A 20,574-nucleotide genomic window follows, 5' to 3' on the forward strand; every position below is an offset into this window, starting at 1 on the left:
CTTTGGAGTCCAAAATCTCTTCCACAGCCTGATCCTGCTGGGTGCTGCAAGGGGGTCCAGGGTACCTCAGCTAGGATGAGAGGGGTCCTAGGACTCCCAGCACAGGGAAGATGTGCTGACCTGATTCACCACCCTGATTTGCATCTGCAGTGTTAAGGGAAAAGGCTGTATCCTATTAAATTAACAAACTAGCAAATTCCATCAGCCGTTTCTCATGCCCTCAAGGCATCCTCTGGAGGTTTCCGCGACATGCCAATGAAACATTCAAACTACAAGACAGACCAGTCACTTCCCATCCATTTTTTATGGTACCATGGAAACAAAGAGCGCCCAGCAATTCCTTCTTTAAGCTTTCAATAAATCACTCCACAACTGTAAGAGTTACGTGTCTTCAATGCCCCTGTATTTCACTTGACTCCCCTGGGCTAAGCAGGCTTCTGCCCCTTTGCCATCTATCTTCTACCCCCAGTCACCTCGTGGCCTCTGTTTCCTAAATAGCCAAAAGGGTTTGGGGACAGACTGGCTTCTTTCAGGCTTTGTGTTTGCAGACATTGCTTGGCTCTGCATTTCTGGAAGGCATCCTGTACATGTGCTGGGCTGATGCGAAGCCAGAGCCTTGGACGGGAAGATGGTTTTGCAACAGCTTTGCCAGCCAGCGTGGAGACTGAAGGCAACGGGACAGACTCAGCGACTCCACTGCTGTGGAAAGTCACCTTTTGTTCTGCCACTGGGAACACTCCCTTACACACTTCTGAGCTTTGATGTGTCCATCAGAGCAGACTTTTCCCTTTTCCCATCTTATAGCCACCCTCCTCTCACAGCCAATATCTGCCGCTGTGTGTGTGCGCGCAAACTTTTCTGCTTCAAATACTACCCTACTGCAGAGGTCAGAGATGCATGGGAGTCTCCATGGTTTGTATTTGTTGTAGGTGCTGACCTGCGAGCAGTTATGGCATCTATCCCAGAGGAGGATGAGCTCCTCAGCTTTTCACACAGCTCAGTAGGAGGTCAACGCATATATGTTTGGCTCAGCTGAAGTCTGACCATCCTCCGTCTGAGGGCTTTATTACCTGGGTTTTCTCTGAGGTACTTGCAAGAAAATTTTCCAATGAGAAACTCAGGAAAAGGAGAGAGAGTGAGAAAAGAATCATAGAATCATGGAATCAGCTAGGTTGGAAAAGCCCTAGAAAAAAGATCATCCAGTCCAACCTTTACTCTAGCTCTGCAAGGCCACCACTAAACCACGTCACTAAGGACCTCAAGAAAAGCCAGTCCAATTCTTTCCTGTCCCTTCTGGCCTCTCAAGGGAGCTGATATCTACAGCCCCCAGCACCCCATGGGCTAGAAAAACTCCTTCAAGCCATACTTGAGGTCACTGCCTGAATATTGTCAGTTGTGTGGCTGGATACAAATTGCAACTGCAGCATCTGAAAGTCAGAGTTGGCCCAAGTGTCTCTAAGGGAGAAAACTGGTGGTGGAAGAGGACTGTGGATTCGCTAATATGTACTGCAGTTCAGGCAGAAGGTTGCCCATGACTTTAGCATTGGTATCTGAGGAGGGGAATGTGTGTGTACAGCTGCTGAGTGGGTTTTTATCCTGGTCAGTGCTTAATTCCCCAAATTTTAAGGGTCTTTCAAGTAAGGACATCAGCTTGGTGCATGGTCAAGAGGTGAATGGGACCTTCAATTTGAAGCTAGATCTGTTTGAAAACATTGCAAGAGTGTGTCTGTGTGTATAGATGCTCAGTGAGATTGTCTGGCTACTGCCCAATGCTGATCAGCTCTCACCTGATGGAAATTGCTGAATATCGGTCTAATCCAAAGCAGTAGGAGTCAAAGGCAGGAAAAAACCCAACCCAAATTTCACGTTGATTTCAGAGGGCTTTGGGTCAAGGCCTCATTGTTTCACTTCAGCATTCACTGAGGGTGAAACCTCATCCCACAAACCTGAACAGGCATAGAGAAGGCAGTGGGTGTTGTGTGGGGCTGTCCTGGCTTTGCTTGCCTTAGAGGCAGCACACTTACAGAGTGCAGGGGTCAAGCAAGCTTCACAGAGAAGTGGTGGAATCGCCACCCTTGGAAGTGTTCAAAAGACTTGTAGATGAGGCCCTCAGTGATATGCTTTAGTGGTGGTCTTGGCAGTGCTGGGGTAATGGCTGGACCTGATGATTTAAAGGTCTTTTCCAACCCAGCTGATTCTATGATTAAGGTAGGAATCTGCTGAAGCAGTGGGAGGGAACATTTCCATTTGCAGCAGCTCTGACTGTGGTCATCCCACCAAATGAAACACCTCCAAGCTGCAGGTCTCATGCTCCCATCCTATTATCCCACCAGCTCCAGTGGATGTGTCTTATGTGACCAAGACTGGGATGTCAGTGGTTCTGCATTAACCCTTTTGCTACTGAAAGCTGTATTTCCTGGGCACGTTTCTATCCCGAAGACTTAAATTAATGTCCCATTAAATTGCTTTCATCAGTAAATTGCTAGAATCTGCCTAGGCATGCTTGGCAAGGTGGGATCTGTGCCTTTACCAGATGGGCCTGGCACATGCAACAGCAGTGAGCTGCTCATGGGCACTGGCTTTATTAAACATTAATGAATTTAACTTCTCTCCAACAGCTAATAATAAAAGGGATCATTCAAGTTTATTCTGACACAAACAAAGAGATTTAGATTCATCTGGAAGCTGCTCAGTTGTGCTTCTTAAATGCTTAAGGCCTGTCTATCAGCCAGAAGATGTTTAGAATCATAGAATAGTTAGGGTTGGAAAAGACCTCAAGATCATCTAGTTCCAACCCCCCTGCCATGGGCAGGGACACCTCACACTAAACCATCCCACCCAAGGCTTCATCCAACCTGGCCTTGAACACTGCCAGGGATGGAGCACTCACAACCTCCCTGGGCAACCCATTCCAGTGCCTCACCACCCTAACAGGAAAGAACTTCCTCCTTATATCCAATCTAAACTTCCCCTGTATAAGTTTTAACCTGTTACCCCTTGTCCTGTCACTACAGTCCCTGACGAAGAGTCCCTCCCCAGCATCCCTATAGGCCCCCTTCAGGTACTGGAAGGCTGCTATGAGGTCTCCATGCAGCCTTCTCTTCTCCAGGCTGAACAGCCCCAACTTCCTCAGCCTGTCTTCATACGGGAGGTGCTCCAGTCCCCTGATCATCCTCGTGGCCCTCCTCTGGATTTGTTCCAACAGTTCCATGTCCTTTTTATGTTAAGGACACCAGAATTGCACACAATACTCCAGGTGAGGTCTCACAAGAGCAGAGTAGAGGGGCAGGGCCACCTCCTTCGACCTGCTGGTCACGCTCCTTTTGATGCAGCCCAGGATACGGTTGGCTTTCTGGGCTGCGAGCGCACACTGAAGCCGGCTCATGTTCATTTTCTCATCGACCAGCACCCCCAAGTCCTTCTCCGCAGGGCCGCTCTGAATCTCTTCTCTGCCCAACCTGTAGCTGTGCCTGGGATTGCTCCCACCCTGGTGTAGGACCTTGCACTTGTCATGGTTGAACTTCATAAGGTTGGCATCAGCCCACCTCACAAGCGTGTCAAGGTCCCTCTGGATGGCATCCCTTCTCTCCAGCGTATCAACCGGACCACACAGCTTGGTGTCATCGGCAAACTTGCTGAGGGCGCACTCAATCCACTGTCCATGTCAGCGATGAAGATGTTGAACAAGACCGGTCCCAACACCGATCCCTGAGGGACACCACTCATTACCGGTCTCCAGCCGGACATTGAGCCATTGACCACAACTCTTTGTGTGCAGCCATCCAGCCAGTTCTTTATCCACCGAGTGGTCCATCCATCAAATTGATGTCTCTCCAATTTAGAGACAAAGATGTTGTGTGGGACAGTGTCAAACGCTTTGCACAAGCCCAGGTAGATGACATCAGCTGCTCTACCCCTGTCCGTCAGTTCTGTAGCCCCATCATAGAAGGCCACCAAATTGGTCAGGCAGGATTTCCCCTTAGTGAAGCCATGCTGGCTGTCACCAAGCACCTTGTTGTTTTTCATGGGCCTTAGCATGCCTTCCAGGAGAATGTGCTCCAAGATTTTGCCAGGCACAGAGGTGAGACTGACTGGTCTGTAATTCCCTGGGTCTTCCATTTTCCCCTTCTTGAAAATGGGGGTTATATTTCCCTCTTTCCAGTCGTCGGAAACTTCACCTGACTGCCATGATTTTTCAAATACGATGGCCAGTGGCTTAGCAACTTCATTCGCCAGCTCCTTCAGGACCCACGGATGGATTCCATCAGGTCCCACGGACTTGTGAGCATTCAGATTTTTAAGATGGTCTGAAACCAGATCCTCTCCTACAGTGGGCCCAAGGTCTTCATTCTCAAAATGAAGTTTGTACACTGCTTGTAACTGAAAAGCTCTGATACAGCTGGTGGTGTGGCAAGGCTGTGCTCATTTGCTATGATCAATGCTCTTGACTCCCCGTCAGCTTGTGGCTGGCCCCTTCTCCAAGGTATAGGGACAACCCTGCCCATCACAGCCAGCTTGCTGTGCTCCTGAACATGGTCGCTTCTGGCAGGTCCGTGGCTACTTCTTCTAACCTGAAACAAAATGCACTTTACAATGAAAAATGTCCACATGCAAACCAGAAATTTTGATTTTCATTAGTTTGGTTAATAGCTTGCAATAAGGGGTTGGCTTGCTCACCATTTTTCTTTGCTGTGATTAGAGGTAAAGAAAATGTTTCAGCTTCCCCCAGAAATATTCATGATGTGGTCAGGGGGGAAGCCAAGCATCGGTTAAGCATCTCTCAATTAGAGACCCCAGAGGGTTCAGGAAAGGGATAGTGCAACCACAAAGCCAGTCTCCAACACACCCCAAACCCACCCTGCCTGCTGCCCACAAGCCTGCTCCACTCACCTTCCACTGGAAGCTTATCTGCTGCCCATAAGGTCTGTTTGCTTTGGCATGTATTCACCTGCTCATGAGGAAAGTGTTCTCCTGATGCTGAGGTTTGGTGAGGAATGAACCATTTCAGGGTGTTAGGCTTTATGCTGCATCCCCACAGCCCCCCTCTAGGTTTCCTCCCTCCAGCCCCTTGCAAACCAAGCTAGGAGCAGGGTATGACCCTGCGCACTTGCCTACAGTCCTTGCTACTGGAGAGGGTTATTTCAGTGCTCCCCATCACTGGCTGCAGAGTCCTCTTCCCCTTTTATAGTTTTAAAAGAAAACATCTGTGAACAGCTCGTCACAACAAACCCCTGCCAGTGTCTGATCTCTTACGATAACATGCTCTAATGAGGTTATAGCTCTCCTGCCTCGCAAATGTTACGGAGTTGCTTGGGCTGAATGAGACGGGAGGTAATTAGAGTGACATGCTTTCGTGCACAGAGAGAATAAAGTAACACAAATTTCCTGAATGGACAAGAGCAGTTTGGCCTCAGCTGAGTGAAATAACCAGGCAGTGATCTAATTCACTTTACTGTTAATAGATTGTTATCTGCAGAGCCCTAGTGCAAACATGGTAAGCTGTAAAGAAGTACAGATAAAAGCCAGAGCTCCAAGTGTTACAGAGATGCACATTCAGCCCAACACTGGTCTTACTGGCCTCGGCCCAGCTCCAGTTTCTACTCTCTGGAGTTGGCTGGGGTGATAACACTTGAATTGGGCTGTGCAACCAAATTGCTTCCCAAATTGTGGGATCGTTTGGCTCCAGCATCAGGTTGGGATTCATCAGTTTGCCTTGCAGAGTCCAAGCCAGAGGAGGCAAAGCTGGTGCCACAACCTTCTGTGGGCTCAGGCTTTGAGTCTGGCTGCTATGCCCCATGCATAAGGGGGTACGGTGGCAGAAAGCAATGCTGTGGTCCCCCAGCTGACGGAGCACATCTGCCCTGATGCAGCTGGCATTGCAGCCATCCTCTAGCACTACATCCCTTCAGTAGCATAACTGCTGGCAAAGGGCCCACATGCTGGCTTTATCCCCCACACCCCTCCCTGTCACAGTCCTGAGATACAGACAAGGTTGTGCCCATGTGTTTTGGTAGGACAAGACTTCTACAGTTTATACCAGGGGTGAGTTGTGATTGGAGGCATGGAAGTGAATGTGAGTCTGTGGGTTTTCTCTGCCCTTATTTGCTCCATAAACAAGAAACCAGCCCTGATGTACACCAGTTGAGTGCTTTGGCCACGTATTTTGTCTTAATTCTTTAAGCATGCCAAGCCATTGTCAGTGAACATCCCTGACAGTCTTTCCTCTCCTTTCTCCTTGCATGAGGCTCTGCTGAGTTTATCACCACTGTGTTCATCCAAGCCAGCTACCAACACAGGCATGCTACACACTGCTCACACCATCCATCTGCTCTTATTGTAGCTCTGCATCCCAGTGTGCCCATCAGGGTATATGACACTTCCCACCTTTCCAGATCCCCTTCTCCAATTCCAGCCTCTACCATCCACAGGAAGGAGAGGACACTGACAGGGACCTGGAAATTTACTTCCAGTGCCCATGGTGAGGAATTTCAGCATGACCGAGTTCGACTGGGGTCTGTCCAATGACCAGAGGCCCAATAAAGCAGAGTGTGGTGGGTGAGCAGATCCAGAGCAGCTGCCTTCTTCATGGTCATGCGGTGAAGCCTCACCCTCACACTGCCTCTCTTCCCCTAACCTTTATACTTCCCTGGCCTTTCATATAACATACCATGTCATTTTTCATTTCCCCAGGCAAGAATGCTGTCAGCTTCCCAGGCAGGTCTGAATGTGTCAAAAACTGTAATCTGTTCACCCAGATTTAGCCTACTTTGGGGAAGTGAGCGTAGTCTGATTGCTCCTTCACTGACAGCTTCATTAGAGATGAAATAACCTCAGCTGTGCAGGCCCCATCTCCCCTCAGCCAGCATTCAGCACTTAGAAAACACAACAGCATAGCATAGTATGGTCAGTCTTCTCCAGAATTTCCAGGAGTTATTGGGTCCCTCCAGGCCTCATTTCCCCACTTGTATCATAAAGTACCTAAGGTCTTGCACGGCTAACATTAGTAGGTGCTAACCCACTGCACATTGCTTTGCCAACTCCTCCAGCAGAGCAATGGGAGCCAAGGTTACAAATATAGCCAGTGTAGGAATACCTAAACACCATCAAACTTGGTAAACTGAGGCATATCCCCAACATGTCCTGCGATCAGTCAGGCCAGGCTGTTGTGAGCACAGTCTCTGGCCAAGCTCTGACCATTAAGCTTTTGCCACAAGCGCAAGCTCAGGTTGAAGCTATGTCTCCAGTGGGTGGTAGGGTGCAGCCACCCTGTCCTGAGGAGAAGGAGAGTTACGTATGGGCATGTAAAGTCTGCTGGCTGCTGCCTGTGCCAGGGAGCAAGCACCGGCCCTTTTTGTTTAATAGTATAGGTGTAACCTTGGACACTCTTCAACCCACCTTTTGCATCCTGCCTTTGCAGTACTGCCGTGCCAAGCTCACGGAAAGCAGCCTGAGTTTCATTGCGAGTGCCAAGCCCTGCTGAGAGAGTGGAGGAGACACAAACCGGCTCTCACTCAGCAGGAGAGTTTGCTGAAGGTTTGAAGAGTTTGCTTGAAGAGCAATTTGCTCCGATTGCTTGAAGAGTTGTCATTATACAATGTTTAAGATGGCAGATTGCTAAATTGCTCTAAGGCTGGCGCTAAGCAGCCTTCAATAGGGCACTCTTTGCTGTAAGGATACGTGTGCGACATAGCCCTTAGATTAGGAGAGAATAGGAAAATCATAGTTTTGCTTCGAGCATCCTGCAGTGCTGGGAAGGAGCACAACTTACTGCGGAGATAAAAGGAACAACATACAGGGATTGGAAGGAGAACATCCAGGAACAGTCCTAAAATCTCACTGTTACTCAGTGTCTGCTCCATGGTCTTTCACACTCATTTTCCACCACCCACCACTGACACTTTCTTTCTGCAACAGAAGGAGCTGATATTTACTGTAGCTTTTGTAGACCTGGCAAGCGTCTAATGGGAGACTGACCTAGAGGAAACAACACTGTGACCTTAGCAAGGTGGAAAGTGAGGTGCCGGGCCAAGGGCAGAGAGGGCTTCCTTGCACATCAGTTGGTGGTGCTAATGAACCAAAGGAGTCTGGCATATGAAAGTAGCTGCCTGCTAATAAACCACAGGAGTCTGGCATACACAACTATGTGTTACTGGTAGGCATCAGATCATTAACATCTCTCCTTAAAGAGGCAGGCATCACCAGTTTCAGTCCCCGTCCTAGACAATTCAGTGCCCCCCTTGATGGCATACTCTCCTCCTCCCAGGGGCTGGGGCTGAAGCCTTTGGCTGAAGCCTCTTCCCCACTGCAGGAACAGAGAACCTCAGCATATTCTTCATTGAATGCATCCCTTCATCCACACACACACACACCCTATCTCTAAATCCTAAGGTGCACTTTGACCACCCTGTTTCCAAGCCTTGAGGAAATGTTAGCTGATCCCACCTCCAGTCCCATCTGAAGGAAAAGATATCAGATTTATTTAGCAGTGGGGTCTAAGGGTTGCTTCTCCCTGGAGTCATCTTCTGTGATGCTCACAATTGCACCACCTCCACTGAACAGACCTAACAGGACTTGGTTTTGCAGGGAAATGCTAATCTTGTTTGAAGTCTCCCCTGATGGGTGTAATGGATGCAACATGTCTGTGCTGGCTTCAGTCACTCTGCCCACTGGGAGCCCCACAGTGCTGATGGAGCTGGTCTCACCTCTTCAAAATGCTCTTGTCAGTCATCCAAAGGCTTTTTGTCCACCCAGCACTCAATAACCAGCCAGTGGTGGAGCATCTGAAATTTCTACTCAAGGCACTTGTGACACCAGGTAGGAACCTGACAATTCAACCATGGGCTTGCACATGCATTTCCAGTTCTCAGTTTGTTTTCTGCTTTAGGGAGAGACCTTTAGATCCACTGGTCCTGAAGGGGGGAGACCAGTCAGTGTAGGTGCATCTGGCTCTTTCTTGTCTCCCCTCAGTCACTGCCTTTTCTCCCATTATTCTCCTCTTAGATACTCTGCTTCCTTCACGTCTCAGCACTTACGGGTGCCTGCCAAGCACACTTTCCCATGGGCCCTCTGTGCACATTTCCACCCCTGCAAAATTAAGGCACGTGACCTTCATAAATCCCCATCAAAGGCCTTTATTCTTCTGCTATTCTTCTTGCTGTTGTTCACATTAAGCATGCATGTGACAACCAGATAAAAGGCATCATTCTCGAACAAGCTAATTCAAGTTAACCAGTGCAAAGAGAAGGACTGAGCAGCACCAAAGCACTCTGGCATTTTGACGTGCAGCAGGGGTTTGAGCCTTCAGCTTGGTTTTAGTTTCTAAACTCCTAAGTGTTAACCAGACACTCCCTGAGCATTTGGCAGGAAGCAGAAATTGGGGAAACCTGGCTTCCTTTGCATCTGTGTCCCAGGATTTTGGTGTAGGAGATGGAGGTAAACTTGAAAGATGGAGATTTGAAAAGGTGAGCCGTGCTCCCACTTTGGGGCATGTATTATGAGACTCACCCCTGCGGGGTCCTTAGTTCAGTCTTCCTTTTCCTCAGAATATTTAGGAGACTCTGGGACACCTCTCCTTCTGCCAAATTCTGATAAATTCAGCAAACACTTATGTTCATAAATACATAGCAGAGGACACTTAAAAATACATATTTTTATACTTATTTTTTTAAGCTTTGAGAGCTTTTTTTATTTATATTTTTTTATGTCACTGAAGAGTTAGAAGAAACGGGGAGTGAAAAAGTAATGTCAAAACTGCCTGGCATTTTTCTTCTCCACTGAGCTTGGGTTACTAGCTGGGGATGCTTCTGGGAGGTATGCTAGGAAGTGAATCTCCAGTACCTTGAGCAAGAAGATGCTTCTAGCGCAGAAAAGGTAATTGGAATATATCACATGGGCATTCTTCCTTTCATAAATCTTAAACCACAGATGCTGGTACTACCTGCACTGTGTGACTCCTGTTGGGTTGCTCATTGTGAAGGTCTAGAGTAGTCATGGAAACCCCCACTGGCAAGGACTGATGGGATGTAGATTTAGATGAGATGTGAGGCAGAAGTTCTTCCCTGAGACGGTGGTGAGGCCCTGGCACAGGTTGCCCAGAGAAGCTGTGGCTGCCCCATCCCTGGCAGTGTTCAAGGCCAGGTTGGACAGGGCTTGGAGCAACCTGGTCAAACGGAAGGTGTCCCTCCCAGTAGCAGGGAGGTTGGAACTAGGTGAGCTTTGAGGTCCCTTCCAGCCCAAATCATACTGTGATTCTGTGTCCAGCCTTTCTGTTCAGAGCCCTGATTTAACTAATTCTCTTTGAATCCTGCCTGAAATGGTATGCAGGATCCTAATTCCTGCTGGAAGATGTTGCTTAGGATCTGAGTTATGCCAGTGCTTTTGAAAATTATTTTCCATCAAGACCAAAGGCACTGCGAAAATCCAAGTGATACAAAATCAGAGCCTAGGAGATACAGCCTGGTATGCTTGCTGTACGAAACATGGTGGATCACACAGCAAAACAAGCAGGAAGAGGGTCACATTAGAAGCAGTTTCAGGAAACACCCAGCATCGCACCAGGAAACATTTCTCCAACCCTGCAGCCTATTTGGGGAACGGGAAGCAGAGTCCCCATCGTCATGTTTCATTCCCCTCATGTGGAGAACATGGGGAGATTGGGAGTGACAACAGCCGTACGACTGTAATTGAGCAGGGCTCTTTAGAGGTTGTCCTGTTGGTAGGACCCTGGGGATCTCATTCTGTACTCCAGCTCGGTGCCTGGAGCGGTGAGTGCTGGAGATGAGAACTCCTTCCGAATAAAAATGCTGCTCCAGTACTTCTCAGTAGTTTCTCACTGGGCTTGACATTCTCATCTACTCACTGCCCCTGGCAACGTCTCCCGTGGTGGCTCCTCATCTCCCAGCTCCACACAGGGAAATTAAAAATCCCCATAATATTTTTCTTTAATCTAGTCCAAGATTCAGCTGCAGCAGGGGCTGTCACCTGGGAAAGTTTGCATGGATGAGGGGTGCTCAGCTCACCTCCTTTGGTGAGACTCCCTCCACAGCTAAACTCCTTGAAGCACACAAATAAAGACAGAGCAGGGGAAAAAAATCCCAAAGGAATAAAGAATAAAAGTCTTAGCAGAGAAATGCTCTGATGACTGCCATTGCTAAAGGGCAGAATGTGGGGGGAAGCTTGGCTGCTTGGAAAGGGCAAACTAACCCTTCCTGTGGTCCATCGAGGGTTTGGAAGAAACATAAGGCAAAATGGGAGTAAGTCTGTGTCTTGGGCCACCTCAGCTACTGCCATCTTCTAGCCACAGCCTGGTAAGCTTTCTGATCCCAGGTCATTGCCTGCTTCCCATACAGGTGCAGAGCATCCCAAAAGCAAGTATTTTAAGACTCCGAGACTCAGTCAGGTCTATGTTTGTGCCCTAAGAAGGTTTTTCCTGACAGGTCTACAGCAACATCTCTAGTGTGGTTTAATCATTTAAAAAAGGATTCTCACGTGGTTTCTCTTTAAAGTTGGGTGATGCCTGTGTCACAGCTACACACAGGATAAGACAACTTAAAGGTTTTGAGTGATTCAGGCAATCATCAACCCACCAAAAATGAAAGGATTCAACCCATAAAGAGCTTCCAGGTCTTTATTTTGCTTTGGCTTTTTCAAAATTTCCATGAAAAAATATTGTGGAGCAGCACCTCATTACGATACACTGCTTAACATTTTCCCTACCCAAAGAGTTTTTCACACATTCGGAGTAAAAAGCAGTGCACAGTTTGAAAGCTAGCCAGAGGCTGAAAAAGCCAGCACAGGCTAATCCATATAGATTAGACTGAATATAGACTGAATGATAAGTTACTTCAGGAAAGAGTGGCGGTATTCAGTTACTTCACTCCCCTCAATTATTGCCAGCCTGTTCTAGGTCCAGAGATGCTGCTGCCCTGTCTAATAAATGGAAGGACTTCGCGGACATATTAACCCAGCTAGTCTGTAGTCAGTGAGCAGACAATTGATTATATGTCAGAAAGTCACACACTGGGCAATTTTACTTCTAGGCTTTGCCTTCATTTCTCAAAATATATGTTACAAAGCAAAGAAATCAAAAGTGAGAGATAAGAGTTAGCCTGTGTGGTAGGAAGCTGCTTGGAACAGCCTCAGTCTTTCTTTCTGCTTTTGCACAGCATTAAGTACTTTGTTGGGATTCAGGGAGGAACAGAGCTGGTCAATCAATGTCTTACAACAAAGAGGTATTTCTTAATGAAATATGGGATTCTGTCAAAGCATAACTTTTGGCTCAAAAACATGACTTTCAATAACATTCTCCTATTTTTTTACCAAGTCTAAGCAAACAGCTTGTTCTTTATACCCCCTCCCTTTCAAATCACCGCTTGCAAATGTTGAGGTTTTAGCTGAAAAAGTTATCATTTATGTCAAAAATGCTAAAATCTTTCCCTGAGACCTGTCACCTTATGTCAGACTGTTACGAAGACACTCAAGTAGAGTTGCTCCCAAGTCACCTTTTTCACACTGTGTCACAGTGAAGGCAAAGTTGCAACAAGTTTGGGGAGAGAAATTACCTCCCCAGTGAACTAAGAAATTTGAGTGATTGATATCAAGGTCTTTGTTATGAAGACTGCCTGAAATAAAGCCCCATTATCTGCACTGCAGTGAAGGCTGGAGTTCATGGTGAGTTTTGGTGTCTTGTGCTACATGTTGAACATGCACAAGACAACACTGTCAGCAAGGCCTCATTGACAAGACAAAGCACTGAGGGGAAAGGGAAGTAGGGAGAGGTGGACTGACTCAACACAAATCACAGTATGGACCAGCTCAGAGACAGGAGGGAAACCAGCTTTTCCAGATTCCCAGTCCTGGGATGGCATGATGGGTTTGATGGCTGTTTCAAAGAAAGAGTGAATAAGGGAGGATGTTATGCTCGGGTGATCACCTTGTCTCCTGAGACCAGGAGGACCAACCTTGCCTATAACAGAGGTCCACTCCTCTCCTACCTCCCCTAAGGGGTCTTTTGGATAGCTCTGATGGCTCATCCTCTAGCATCGTTTCTGAGGGACTCTGCACCTATGCTATCCTGCAGCCCATCATGCCTCTCTCTTCTTGCAACTGCCTTCTGCAGGAAACCCCCAAAGTTGTGGGTCCCGCACTGGGTAGGGCAGAACCGCTCTGAAGCCTAGAGCACATTTACCATCAGGGCAAGCAGATCATGGCAGATCTTCCACATTACCATCAGCCAGAATGGCTTGGCTTCCATAATCAAGCAGAGTGCGAGGCCGTGCAATCCCGCAGGAAGCCTGGGTAATGATGCACTGGGTTGCTGTGCTGAGAATTCAGCAGGAAACATAGGTTCGGGTCTGTGTACCATGGAAGCATCCCTTCCTCTCTACCACGGACCAGCCTTCAATGTGCCTTATGCCACACAAAAAAAAAGCTCTGGCCCATCTGCTCCTTGGGCCACTGAGCACAACCCATCTTCTACACCTTCCCAAGAGGAGCAAAAGGCTTTATTTCTCCAGCTTGCAGCGGCTGAGTGCACCAAAGGAGAGGATCAATATCTATTGACCATCGCTGTTTCCTTCAAGTGTCTCTAGTCCCTGTGATTATGTATCTGCTCTCCTTTCCTGACCTGCTTTCTACAGCAGGAATTCACCTCATTGCCCCCTAGAGAGATTTCCAGAAATGGGTTCCTCAGAAGCAGTTCTAACGCACAACCCAAAATGATGTTATTAGGGGTAATACTTGTTTTTAGGTTAGAGCTTCTCTGGAAATTTTGGCTTTGTGGATAGCCAATAACCAACCTATTAAAGCTAAAAATGCCCCTCTGGTGCATGTTCTGCATGGAAACAAAATGGTTGGTGCCAGCGTGTGGAAGGTCTCATTGCATGCCTGCATGGGGTAAAAGACATGGAAAAGGAAGAGACCTCTTCAAATGTGGGACATTTTCTGAACCCTTAACCCACCAAGTCTAGCATCACCAGGGATCCCACCCTTCACACAAGTTCTGCCTGAGCATCCCCATTCTCTCCCTGGAGGTACCTGCCCTCGCTCTGCAAGCAGCTGGTTCAGAGAGCTAAGGCAGCAGTAAACATCCCAAACAAGCAAATAATTTCCTGCAGGTTCATTTCCCTGAACCGACTCACCCCAGGGTGAGCAATCCCTGCCAGGCAAGGACTGGGAAAGCACAACTGGAGGAAGATGGGGAGAAACAGGATTTGTGGGGACTGAGTTGATTTGCATTGGTTTCACTGGGACAAAACAACTGTAACCTGGCTAAGAGCTCAGTCCCCACAGCAAAGGGGCACAGAGGATGCATGGACACGTCTTCAGCCTGTGCACCCCAAACATGACTCCTGACTGCTTGAGGAACCTGCCAGAAAATACTATCTACCTGCAAGAAAATCCTCCTCCACCTCTAACCCCATGATATCGACTGCTGAAAACCAAACAGCTGCTGGTGGAGGACACAGGGAAAAAAAGAAACTGAAAGAGCAATACTCCAAATCCAATGCAGGCAGCATCTCTTGGCTGCAGCACAGAAGAAGCAGCAGCTCATGCCTCTGTCCCTCCCTTTATCTGGGATAGAACAGCTTTAGTAAGAAGCTGAAGAGATGCTGCCCTGGGGACAGACACCCAGTAACCTCCCACAGCCCATTCAGTGTGAGCCCAGGACTTGCACACCCTTGGGACTGGTCATCACCACATGGAGCTGATGCCTACCCAAACCCCTCTGAATGTGACCTGGCACAGCTCTTGCCCTGGTGGGGGAGCGCTGGGGCACCGTGCAGGCACACTTCCTGTGATCTGTGAACCACCGGCTGAAGGCACATCTTGATTACATCTTTTCAGATAAAAGCTTGGATCCCCTCCTTGCCTCCATCCTCCTCCCCACCCCCAGTGTTTACTGCTCTCAGACTCTGATTTAGGTGGTTTACTATGGCTTTCATCTAAGTGCGTCAGCATTTTTAAATTAGTCACAGGTGACTCACAGGGTTACAAGAATAATGTTAAATTACCAGACATACACAGCCCATATACTTTATTACCTCATTCTTGTATCTTCTTTATGGTCTGTGATAGCAATGACCTTATAGTCTGTGGCTGAAGAGCCAGTTAAACTTGTTCTCTGTCAAAATGGTAATTAAAAAATTCCTATAGGGCAGGAAGCAAACCTTTATTCTCCCGTATATTTCTCCTTCCAACAAGGCCCCTCAAGGAGGCTCAGAGAGCAACAGAAGACAATGCGCGCAAAAGTCTCCGACGAACATGCTTAGCCAGGCAGCGCTCAGTCATCTGCATTAATGTTTTAGATAAATATGTATTAGGCTTAACGGCACACAACGTGTGTCAGAGCCATAAAAACAGAGGAGTTTCTCCTTGGCCACCAAGCAGTATTTGGTCTGATTGAAAAAAAAGGAAGGAAAAGAAAGGATGAATACATTAAAGACATTTAGCAAACAGTTTGCATTGTTCTTGCTTTCAAATGAAGATGACAGCTTGACTATCTCCTTCCTCTTTTTAATCCCCTTCTTTTTCTGATGTTGCAACAGTCAGATTGGAGGAAAAGGGAATAAAAAGGAAGGGAAAATACAGTATCTGAGGAAATTTTGGCCGTTGGGGTCATGAAAGAAGTAGGAATTAAAATAGTAAATGTAATTAATTGTTAGTGGAGGGAGAGGGGTCAATTTTTATCTCCCCAAAAGCTGCAGCTAACCCTAGTTGACACTTTCACAGGGGCATATGTTTAGGACAGGCTTTGCCTGATTGCCTGGCACCTTCTTCATTTGCCCTCCACCAAGCCCAGGAGCAGCATTAGGAAAAGCTGTCTGGATGGCAGTGGGAGCAGAGCTCAGGGTGCAGGAGGGCAGGTCCCAAACCCTCAGCTGGTGCTAAACTGCAGCTGTGTGCCCATGTCCTCTGTGGGCAGCGCAGTTCCCAGTCCTGTGAGGTGCTAGGAGGAGGAGATGCTTCATCTCCACCTGAAGCTCTGGGAGTGCTGGTTTGGGAAAGCACGTCCAAAAAGCAATGAAGGCAACCCTGAAAATATATCACCCCACTATTCTCCCAGCTCTGATATTACAGACATCCTCCTTTCATCACCTTACGCCCCCCAAAAAAGGCTTTTCCCATGGATAAGTGGGTCACATCCAAATTCCCAGCACATGGTCCTCACTGGGTACCAGGTGTTTTTGTTACTGGTTAGACTCAAACTCCCAGAAACAGTAGAAAGCCTGGACGGATCTCATCTTTTCCTTTCTCTCCTCCCTCCTCATCCAGATTCCTTTTTATTGGTGTCATTTACAGGTTACTAACCAAGTTGAAACATTCAAGCTGAAAGTCCAGCAGTTAAAAAGCAGCAAGGCATTCAAAGCCTGCTTCCCGTGCAATTTTTAAAGTGCTGCACTAAGGAAATGTTCAGGAGAGTGAAGCTTTGGCTTTTATATATCCCAGCAGACCTACACTTTCTAAAAGACCCGTCTAAATCAACAAAGTATTCCCCAGTCAGGGCCAACAGTCGGTGAAAATGGCTCGAAGGCAACTGATGCAGCCACAACTTTCCACTGGAAGTTAATGAACTTTTAAAAACATTTTGGAAAGTGATGTATGCGCACAGCTCCTTAGTGTATCACAGTTAATAGAATGCATGCCTTTCCCTGGGGGAGACCCTGTCTGAGCTGTCAGCTGTAAGGTTGTTCTTCTGGAGCTTTTCCTTTATATATACAATCCTCCCTCTCCGTCTCTCCCTTTGTTTCGCAGGGGAAGCAAAAGGCAACCAGCTCCCACTTGTATAAATTGTGTGCTTCAAAGAATTTGAAGGGCAAATGAACAGGAGGAAAACAAAATCCATCTGGCTGAGTGAACAGAGGAGTCATGCTGCCCTGGACGTCACCAGTGGCGCTGAGCATCCTGGGGACATGTAGCTGTACATTCATTTGCACATGAGTATGCATATCTCTGTACCCACACACAAGCAACAGGAATCTCTGGCGTAAGAGAACGTTGGCTCATCTAAGTGGCCTCCTGCATCACAAGCCAGCAAGTCATGCAGCAAGTTTCTCCTTATGAAACCCAATGACTCCTCTACAGGAGTTCTTTCTAGCACAGGACAGCCTGAAGTTCATCAGGTTTATCTATCTGTGGACCAGCAACAGCTGCCAGACCTGAAAAGAAGTGGGGAAAAAGGGAGATCACAGCCAGAACATCACTGGTCCAGGAGGCCAGCAGTCCTCCACCTCCACCTCAAGGCGGTCTCCTCGAAGGTGAGCCACAACATAAGCTTGGCAGCTTGTCTGGAGAGAACCTAGTCCAATGGTTAGTTGTCTCCAGCCTTAGGAAGCTGAGGTCTATTTTGAGGTTGAATTTCTTTGATTTCATAGAATCATAGAATCATAGAATAGTTAGAGTTGGAAAGGACCTCAAGATCATCTAGTTCCAACCCCCCTGCCATGGGCAGGGACACCTCACACTAAACCATCCCACCCAAGGCTTCATCCAACCTGGCCTTGAACACTGCCAGGGATGGAGCATTCACAACTTCCCTGGGCAACCCATTCCAGTGCCTCACCACCCCAGCAGGAAAGAACTTCCTCCTTATATCCAATCTAAACTTCCCCTGTTTAAGTTTGAACCCGTTACCCCTTGTCCTGTCACTACTTTGCCCTGCTCTGACTGGGCAAAGAAGAGATTCAGAGCGGCCCTGCGGAGAAGGACTTGGGGGTGCTGGTCAATGAGAAAATGAACATGAGCTGGCTTCAGTGTGCGCTCGCAGCCCAGAAAGCCAACCATATCCTGGGCTGCATCAAAAGGAGCGTGACCAGCAGGTCGAAGGAGGTGATCCTGCCCCTCTACTCTGCTATTGTGAGACCTCACCTGGAGTATTGTGTGCAGTTCTGGTGTCCTCAACATAAAAAGGACATGGAACTGCTGGAACAAGTGCAGAGGAGGGCCACGAGGATGATCAGGGGACTGGAGCACCTCCCGTATGAAGACAGGCTGAGAAAGTTGGGGCTGTTCAGCCTGGAGAAGAGAAGGCTGTGTGGAGACCTCATAGCAGCCTTCCAGTACCTGAAGGGGGCCTATAGGGATGCTGGGGAGGGACTCTTCATCAGGGACCGTAGTGACAGGACAAGGGGTAACGGGTTAAAACTTAAACAGGGGAAGTTTAAATTGGATATAAGGAGGAAGTTCTTTCCTGCTAGGGTGGTGAGGCACTAGAATGGGTTGCCCAGGGAGGTTGTGAGTGCTCCATCCCTGGTGGTGTTCAAGGCCAGGTTGGATGAAGCCTTGGGTGGGATGGTTTAGTGTGAGGTGTCCCTGCCCATGGCAGGGGGGTTGGAACTAGATGATCTTGAGGTCCTTTCCAGCCCTAACTATTCTGTGATTCTATGATACAGTCCCTGATGAAGAGTCCCTCCCCAGCATCCCTGTAGTCCCCCTTCAAGTACTGGAAGGCTGCTATGAGGTCTATTGTCCAGCTTTGGGTGTCCTCTGAATTATTCTTCACGCTTGTTCTCCCAACATGTCTGGGCTTCTCACAGCTCTCCTCCTATTTTCCCTGTCCTAGCTGACATTACCCACCTTTTTAACTGATCTGAAGATTATCTTTCCCTTCACCCCCCCATGGCATTGCAGTGAGAGCTCATCTTGAGAGGTTATCACAGGTGACCCAGAAGTCGTTTTTCAAGACACCGCTTTCAAGCACAGTGCTTGCTTTTCTGTAAGTACAACCCTACATTTTTCACTCCCAGAGGGATTCCCTTCAATTTAGCTGGACTAAAAGCATCCTCCTGAAGCATGACAAGTAAGTACACGATCCATATCTCTCAGTATGAGTAACCCGTATCTTCCTTATTTGCTAGCCTGCATATTTCTGTGTCATCTGTAACGCCATAAAAGGTTCCTCACTCCTGAATGTTCTATATCACTGTAAAGCGACATACAAAACCTTAAACATTGGTGGAACAAGGTAAGTGTGTGGGGAAGCCACTTCAAAATAGGTCTACTCATTGGAGTCGTGGCATGAATGGCTTTCAAGATGCAGCAGTGAGCTGAGCTACCTAGTTGTTGTCCCCTTGATATTGCAAAAAACATGCTTTCAAAACTGAAATATCATCCACTGCCATGGGTGATATTCTTTGAAGAAGTTTTGTTAACCATACCAATGCAGTTGTCTTCCTGTTGTAGTTTAATTCCGTCCATCATCTCATTTCCACACAGCCGCTCGCTCATTCCCCTGCTGTGGATGGAGGAGAGGATAGGAAATGTAAAGGTGAGAAAACTCATGAGTTGAGGTATAGACAATTTAATAAGTAAAGCAAAACCAAAATTCATCCACTACTCCCCACTGGCAAGCAGGTGTTCAGCCAACCCCAGGAAAAAAGGGCTCCCTCACAAGACTTGGGAAGACAAAAGCCATAACTCCGAACATACACCCCTTCCTCCTTTTTCTTCCCTATATATTGTTGCTGAGCATGACTCCATATGCTATGGAATATCCCTTGGGTCAGTTGAGATCAGCTGTCTGGCTGTGTCCCCTCCTGACTCCTTGTGCACCCCCAGCCTACTCACTGGTGGGGTGGGGTGAAGAGCAGAAAAGGCCTTGACTCTGTGTAACCACGGCTCAGCAGTAACTAAAACGTCCCTGTGTTATCAGTGCTGTTTCCAGCACAGATCCAAGACACAGCACCACACAGGAAAAAAAAAAAAGTAAATATAAAAACATTAACTCTATCCCAGACAAAACCAGTACACTTCATCAACCTCAGTCTCTGATCACAAGATACTGGCAGGCTGTTTTCAGTCTCCCTTGACTCACCCCATCCAAGAAGCATTCAAAAGTTTCTCCATTTCTGAAGGAAGCTTTGCTAATATTTGGCAGGCAAATAGGAGAATGAAATCAATAGGGGGAACTGAAGAAGATTATGGCTACAGGTCATTTGTTTACACAGCTTTGCTAGAGAACTGGCTAGGGGAAAGTTAATATAAGCTTGGAGCTTTGGAAAGCAGAAAGTGTTCATGAGTTCAAGGAGTGCAGGAGTCAGAGCCTGTGAAAACGGACACACTGAAGAAATGCTCAGGAAAGGGGTCTTTTAGCTTTACGCTGTTAACCATTTTATGCTGGGTCAGAATATAATCTCTGAGAGACTTCAGCAATAAACCAGACTATACTTGGGGTATTCAGTTTCAGGAGAGTTTTAAATAGGTAAAAAAAAAAAACAAAACTTTTTTTTTTTTCCTTTCTTAGAAGCCTGTACAAATAAGAGAAATTATTTAGAGATTACTGGTTTAGTCAAAATCTCCGTCAATACTCCTACTGTCTTCGCAGTACCTCTAAGCAAACATCATTCTCCATCTCTCCAAAGTGATCACATACTACTGTGTTTTCCAGGAGTTTACATGAAATTTACCATCACAAAAGTTTTGCTGAGTATGAAACATCTGGAGTGGACAAATACACCACAGTTACAGAACACCGTTTGTATAACACACTGTGCAATGATGAAATAAGCCAGGACTTGTCTTTGGAAGTCATCGGGGAAAAAATAGAGATGTGACATCTAAAAGCTCATCAGTGGCTCA

The 20,574-nt window shown here is 47.3% G+C and overlaps 1 long non-coding RNA gene across 1 annotated transcript in view; it reads right to left on the reverse strand.

The window, feature by feature from the left end:
- Positions 1-4,534: 4,534 nt before the first annotated feature.
- LOC136009206 (uncharacterized) overlaps positions 4,535-20,574 on the reverse strand; it is an 85,386-nt gene continuing 69,346 nt past the window's right edge. The window contains exons 3-4 of the long non-coding RNA XR_010610394.1: positions 19,155-19,231; positions 4,535-4,571 (exon numbers count right to left, since the gene is read on the reverse strand). This is a non-coding gene — a long non-coding RNA (uncharacterized LOC136009206). The remainder of the gene's footprint in view (positions 4,572-19,154; positions 19,232-20,574) is intronic.

The sequence above is a fragment of the Lathamus discolor genome, chromosome 2 (genome assembly GCF_037157495.1).
Source record: "Lathamus discolor isolate bLatDis1 chromosome 2, bLatDis1.hap1, whole genome shotgun sequence".
NCBI classification, from domain to species: domain Eukaryota; kingdom Metazoa; phylum Chordata; class Aves; order Psittaciformes; family Psittacidae; genus Lathamus; species Lathamus discolor.